This window comes from Equus asinus, chromosome 14 (assembly GCF_041296235.1).
Source record: "Equus asinus isolate D_3611 breed Donkey chromosome 14, EquAss-T2T_v2, whole genome shotgun sequence".
Taxonomy (NCBI): domain Eukaryota; kingdom Metazoa; phylum Chordata; class Mammalia; order Perissodactyla; family Equidae; genus Equus; species Equus asinus.
Window position 1 is genome coordinate 16201707 of NC_091803.1, and position 6684 is coordinate 16208390.

A 6684-nucleotide genomic window follows, 5' to 3' on the forward strand; every position below is an offset into this window, starting at 1 on the left:
TCTGGGGATGGGGCTGGCCCAGTGGTGCAGCAGTTAAGTCGCACGTTCCGCTTCGGCGGCCTGGGGTTTGCTGGTTTGGATCCCAGGTATGGACATGGCACCGCTTGGCAAGCCATGCTGTGGTAGGTGTCCCACATATAGGGTAGAGGAGGATGGGCATGGATGTTAGGTCAGGGCCAGTCTTCCTCAGCAAAAAGAGGAGGATTGGCAGCAGATGTTAGCTCAGGGCTAATCTTCCTCAAAAAAAACAAGTTCTGGGAAGCCTTCTGGAAGAGGGAGTGTTTAAGCTGGAGTTGAAGACCACAAATTTGGAAAGGTGGGGATAGGGTGATGGGTCCGTTCTACGTCCTCTCCCAGCATCCTGGGCTCACCTCTCTCATCACATGTCATTATTTGTCTCACCTACGAGCTTTTATGCATTTGTAGGCACTCAATGTTTGAATGAATGAAGGGGTAAATGATGGGCAGAGAGGCAGGATGAGGCCAGTTTGCAGGTGGCCTTCGTGATCAGGAGGGTCTCTTGCAGCCCCATTGTGGAGGGCCACCATCTGGGTCAGAACCCTTAGACACTGAGGACAGAGCGATGGAATATGTCCTTTCCTCCTGGTGCGGCAGGGCTCGGCACACAGCATAAGGGCTCAGTGTTGAGGTTTGGGGGAGAGGGGAGGTGGATAGGACTCCTTAATTGGTGGGACCTTTATCACTGGGGTCACAACCTACTCTCCTGACTTACCGCTCTCAGCCCAAACAGCTTGGCCGGATTTTTGGAATTGTCCCAAAGGGTGCTGGGAACAGAAGGCATCTGTTACCTCCAAGTTCTTGTTGGACCTGAAGGGCACCCTTAATGCCGGGTTATCCAGGTCCCTGTCTCTGTGGAGAGGGGAAAAGATCAGGATCACTGAGGACTGGGGTGGTTCTTCCCATTTGAAAGCATGAGAATGACGACTCTGCGGAGCTCAGTGGCTGCCAAACCTCACAGCTAGTGAGAGGCAGAGGGGCGGGGGAGGGAGTCCATGCCTTCAAAGCAGCCCCCTTCTCCGACCTCCTGCTGCCCTTGAGGAAGCCACTCCTCAGTCTGGCTGTGGGCAGACAGGGTTAGCTGGCTGAGCTTCCCGCAGCAGGTGGTGCAGATGGAAGAGAGGCCCCAGCTGCCTGGCCTGGAAGCCACTGCCTTCCCAGAGCAGCGATCCATCTTGCACTGATTGGGTCCAGCCCAGCAGCTCTGGGATGAGCCATGGGCACCTGGCCAGGCTGCTCAGCACCTTCTTTCCCCATCTCTGTCTCAGGCAGTCTGTCTTCCTGTCTGTCCCTCTGTTGGATCCTTGTCTCTCTCTCTCTCTGTCTGTGTCTCCACCACTGTGTATCTGTCTCTCCACCATTACTCTTTTCTCCTCTGTTCTCTTTGTCTGCCTCAGGGCCTCCTCCCTGGCCTTTCCCCTGCGCCAGGAGTAACGCTAGGCATCTAGTCCCTCAGGAATCCCGGTTGCCCCACTCCGTCTGATGCCTCTCCTCAGCCACCTGCATGACCCAGTGGATAAAAAATGACAAAGCAGGGGAATACCGTGGTCAGGCCCTAATCTGTTCAAGTCCTTGGCTTCCTCTTCCCTCGTTATGAAGCTCGAGAGGCCTGAGTTGTCCCCGTCTTAGAGGTGGAAGGCTGGGCCAGAGATCACAGTTAGGGGAGCAAGATGTGATGGTGGCAGGGCCACTGTGCCAGACAGAACTGAAAGATGTGAAGGTCCAAGCCACTTGGTGCCCTGCCACCACGCTGCTTCTTCCAGACGCCTTGGGCAAACCCCGCCCTTGGGGCTCCAGCCTTGCCCTTTGCCTAAACCGCCGTTTCTGGTTGGCATTCCTGAGGACTTCAGCCCCTGCTTGTAGACTGTCTCCTTCCCAAGGCCCTGCTCATTCTGGGGGATTCCAGCATCCACAGGACACAGCATCTGCCGCCGGAGCCTCTCAGGGGAACCTCCTCAAATTGGGCCTCACCCTAGCCCATGTCTACTCCCCAGAATTTTCTGCGGGTCTTGGTGGGCCTCCCAGAATGATGCCCTACTCTCCTGATCCTCTGGCACCCCCACTTCACTGCACCCCTCTACTGTTCTGCTGTGTCCCCAAGGCCTCCAGCCCCTGCTCCCCTCCTGGCCTCTGTTTCCCCCAGCTCACCTGGTCCTTGGCCAATCCCAGCGCTCATTCCTTTGATATACTGGACTCCCTGTCCCCTGGTTCCTTGGCCATAGCTGACCACTGCCTGCTCTGGGTCGTCTGACTTCAACCTTCTCAGTTCACAGCCCACCCTGCTGAGGGCTGCTGGAGAAAACCACAGGGCCGGGCAGATGGGGGTCCCTGTGTACATGGCCTCCAGGCCCAGCTGGTTCTCAAATGGCTGGCCTTTCCCCAGCTCACTCCCCCACCCTCCCTAGAAGCTCCTTCAAACCTTCCGCCTGTTCGCCAGCCTCCCCCCCTCCTCCTCCCATGACTCAGCAGATGACTTCAGCTTCTCCTCCTCAGAGAAAGAGGTTCCCAGGAACCTCCCTACTCTCCACTCACAAGTCCATCTCGCCCGCCTTGCATCCCAGCTGACCCCTCCTCCAGGGCTCCTGACCTCCCCTACCTCAATTCACCCACGTGTCCCTTCCAGCCCCCATCTTTCCAGCCTCTCTCTCTCCAGACTCTTTCCCCTGAGTATTTAAACAACCCCCAGCCTTTTCCAGACAAATGAAACCCTCCCTTTGCCCTGAGTTGCCAGCAATATCAGCTTCTTCGCCTTTAAATTACTGATGAAAACAGTCTTCTCCAAATCCTAATTTGTCGCCTCTCTACCCCCTGCCATCCTGAACCACTATAGTTGGGCTCCACAAAAATTGCACTTGCCAAGGTCAACAAAGACGCCCTAACTCATGAAAAGGCCTCCTTTTCTGTCCTTACAGGAGTTTTCCAGAGTCATTTGGCACCGTGGAGCACCACGAGCGTTGGATGGTCACTTCCTTCTGTGATCTCTGAGTCACATGGACTCCTGGTTTTCCCAGTGCTTCCTCCAAGTTTCCTTCTGAGCCCATCTTTGCTAGCCCACCTCCACACCTCACCCCCTTCCCATTTATACTCTTCTAAGACCCACGGGGCCGCCTCCCACTGAAAACTCAAATTTCTGTGTCCAGACCCAACCTGGGCACCTCACTTGGATATATCCTTTCACTCTCATTACTTTCCAAACTGAACCCATAATTTTTCCCTTAAACCTGCTCTGTGTAGGAGAATGGGACTGTCCCTGTCCACCAACTTTCTTAGGAGTCATGCTGGGCATCTCCCTCCTCCCCCAGCTACCACTGCTGCCCTAACCCAACCCCCACCACCTCTCCAGGGGCTGTTACAGGAACCTCCCAAATGGTCTCCCTTCCTCTGGTCTCCCCATCCAATCCACCCTCTACTCCAGCTGCAAAAGTGACTGCTCTAAAATGCAGATCTGACCCCGTCTCTCCCTTGCTGACATCCTTCCTAGCTGAAGAATCTAAAGGGCGGCATCTGGTCCATTCTGAGATTCCCAGCCTTGGTGTCTCTCACTACCCATTTTATTTATCCTCCCTTCCCCCATCCCTAGAACCCAGGAAATGCCCATGATGTCACTGATAGCCAGGAAACCCCCCTGATATCATTGAGCACTTCTGATTTGCACAGAATAACTGGAGTTTATATCATTTCAGTGAAGGCCAGAGAATGTGAAGATCTTAGTACTAACCCAAGTGGCTTGTTTTGAGCTGATGGATCATTGTTTCCTCATTTTGCAAAGGAGGAAATTTGTTTAAGTTATTCAGCAAATCACTCATGGAACCAGGCCTCCAGTAGTCTGTTTGCTGTCCCAGGCCCCTGAATCCAGCATGGATGGCCATGGCCTTGGGCGGGACACTTGGAAACTGCTCTGTCCCTCCAGCTTCTCCAGGAGGGCCTTGGCTTTACCTCATCCCCCTAGAGACCACACTCCTTCCCACTCACATGAGTGAGCGGGTCATTCACTTCCTCTCTCTGTCCCCGTCTCTTACCCAGCTTTATCTGCATCCTCCCACAGGAGAGGTTAGAAATAAACCCAGCTGTGTGTAGGGAGTCAGGCCTGCCTTCATTGGCTCTGAAAAGAGGCCAAGAAAGAAGAAGAAATTCCCTCTACTGAGGTGGTGCTTCTGGATGGTGGGATGAGGGATGGGAGACTCATGAACCTCCTTTATGACCTAGCCCTTCCACTTACTAGAGGTGTGACCTGGACAGGTTACTTAACCTCTCTGTGCTTTGGATTCCTCATCCGATGTTTGGCTTCTCTACTGTCTATGGGGGCATGGGGCAAATGCATTTGTCCTGCTGTTGTTTCTCGCTTATTGGCCTTTCCTTGCCATCTGAGTTGTAGAAACCGAGATATGGACTGAGGAGGAGGATAAAGCATTGATTATAGACCCTGAGGCAGCCAGTGATATAGGCATCTAGCCCAGCCTAGGTTGGGGGTGTGTACCCAGGGATTGGAGGCCAAACCTCCACTTGTCATGAAATGCTCCTAGGCCTTATAGAACCCTCTGGGCACATATTTCTGAAGTGGCAGTGGGGGGTGGGAGGGGTGGGGAGGTGGTTTGTCAAGAGCTCAGTAGCGCATATCTTGGCCATCTCTCCATTCCCTCCTGCACCAGGCATTATGGATGGAGAAAAGCACATGCTAAAACCCCCTCTCTGCTCCTGGGGAAGCTTGTCCAACGTGGACACAAAAGGGCTTCGCATGTGCTGGCCTCAAATGGAAAAGGCTGTTGGGGAGAAGAGTTCTGTAATACCAGAAGGTAGAATGAGGAACAAAGGGCAGAAGGGTCTGGGAACGGGGGTGCTGTCCCACAGAGGAAGGGGGACCTCAGGGAATGGTAACTGCCTGTGGCTGGAGGTGTGCTCGCAAGGACTGACACCCAGGAGATGGGGTGCTGCATAAGGGATTCCTCTGCTAGATGCACAGGAGTCCTTCTGCTGTCCCCTCTAAGTACCCGCCCCAAACTCCAAGAAGACAGGGAGGGATTCGGCTGGCTCTGAAACCTGGAAGACAGTGCAGGCCCCATGCTCTTGAGTCATTTTGATTCGCTCAAGGCTTGGCGTGGAGCGGGTGCCTTTTGCCCCTGCCTGTCCCCAGGCTCTGAGCAAGGAGTTGGTGCTGAGTGTCTGTGTCCACCGCTTGTCCCCTGGTGCAGCCTGAGCTCCCGTCTGCCTGCTGTGTCAGCACCAGCGTTCCTATTACATGACCAAGTGGGATTCACACTCTGGAAGCGTTAGAGCTGGGCTCACTCGGCAGAATGGCCAGCAGAAGAAAATGCCAGTTCCCCAGCTCTTCCAGCCAGCTCTCAGAAGGCCTCATGGCCATTCCACTTCCTCTCTAGGCAACCCCACCTAGCCTGCTTCAGAGTTGCTAGAGTCTTTTGAGGTCACCCTGGCAGACCACTGTCGGTGGAAGACTCCTCCAGAGAGCTTTGAAAACATACAGGTTCTTAGACCCCACTGCTGGAGATTCTGACCCAGCATGTTGGTCCTAGGACTCTGTTTTCTAGACAAGCTTTCCTCAGGAACTGGAGGACTGCGACGCACAGCCAAGTTGAGAACCACTGCTCAGCATCGCCTATGAGTAGCTGGTCTTGTGGCCCTTCTTATCTGCTGGTTCCTGACCCCTGATTCCTATCCCATCCCCTCCAGACTCAGTCCATGCCATCCCTGGATAGCTCCGGCTGATGGAGAAATTGCTTCCTTCAAATGAGCTGAAACTGGTGGGCTCTCTGCAGCTTGCACCTACCTCCCTCTTTGTGATCAGCAGGCTGCCACCATCCCCATCACTGGGGGTCTCCCATGAGTCATTTGCTCTGTGTTGGAGTTCAAGCATCAAAACATTGGTTTCAGGGGCCGGTGCGGTGGCGCAGCGGTTAAGCGCACACATTCTGCTTCGGCGACCCAAGGTTCACCGGTTTGGCTCCCAGGTGCAGACATGGCACCGCTCGGCAAGCCATGCTGTGGCAGGCGTCCCACATATAAAATAGAGGAAGGTGGGCATGGATGTTAGCTCAGGGCTAATCTTCCTCAAAAAAAAAAACAAAACAAAAATTTGCTTCAGACCCTTCCTCTACTAAGTCAAAGAATGCATTCATTTCACAGTCCAGTTCAGAGGACAGGGTAGAGATTTTTCTTTAAGATTCAATGGGGAATCCAGTCCAGATTGGGGAAGCAGTTGGCCGCAGTTCACGCAGCTGAGTTTTAAAAGGGAGAAGATTCTAGCCCAGGCTCTTCTGGCCTGCAACGTTGAGTCTCTTGAGAATGGGGATAGTTTTTTTTTTTGTGAGACAATGGCCCATTTTTTATGGTGACAGACATTCCCTTGGTGTGATAAATTTTGAAGTTGGCTCTTTTTCAGGGAATGCAAAACTTATAGTGTAAAGCTGTAGTAGACTTTTCAATCTCTCCCTCTTTCCAGCCCAGTCAGTTTTAGGGAGTCTGAGAGTTAGGCCCTAGATTCAGGGAAGCTGGCTTGGTAGGGGTGGTCAGCCCCAGGTACTCGGAACGGAGAATTTCTGTGGGTCGTCAGCCCCATGTCAACAGGCCCTTCTTTAAAATCCTCTTGAAGGCCATCCTGTGTGGCTGGTCTGTTTACTCCTGGGATTGTGTATAGTTCTGCCTTCCTGAGTT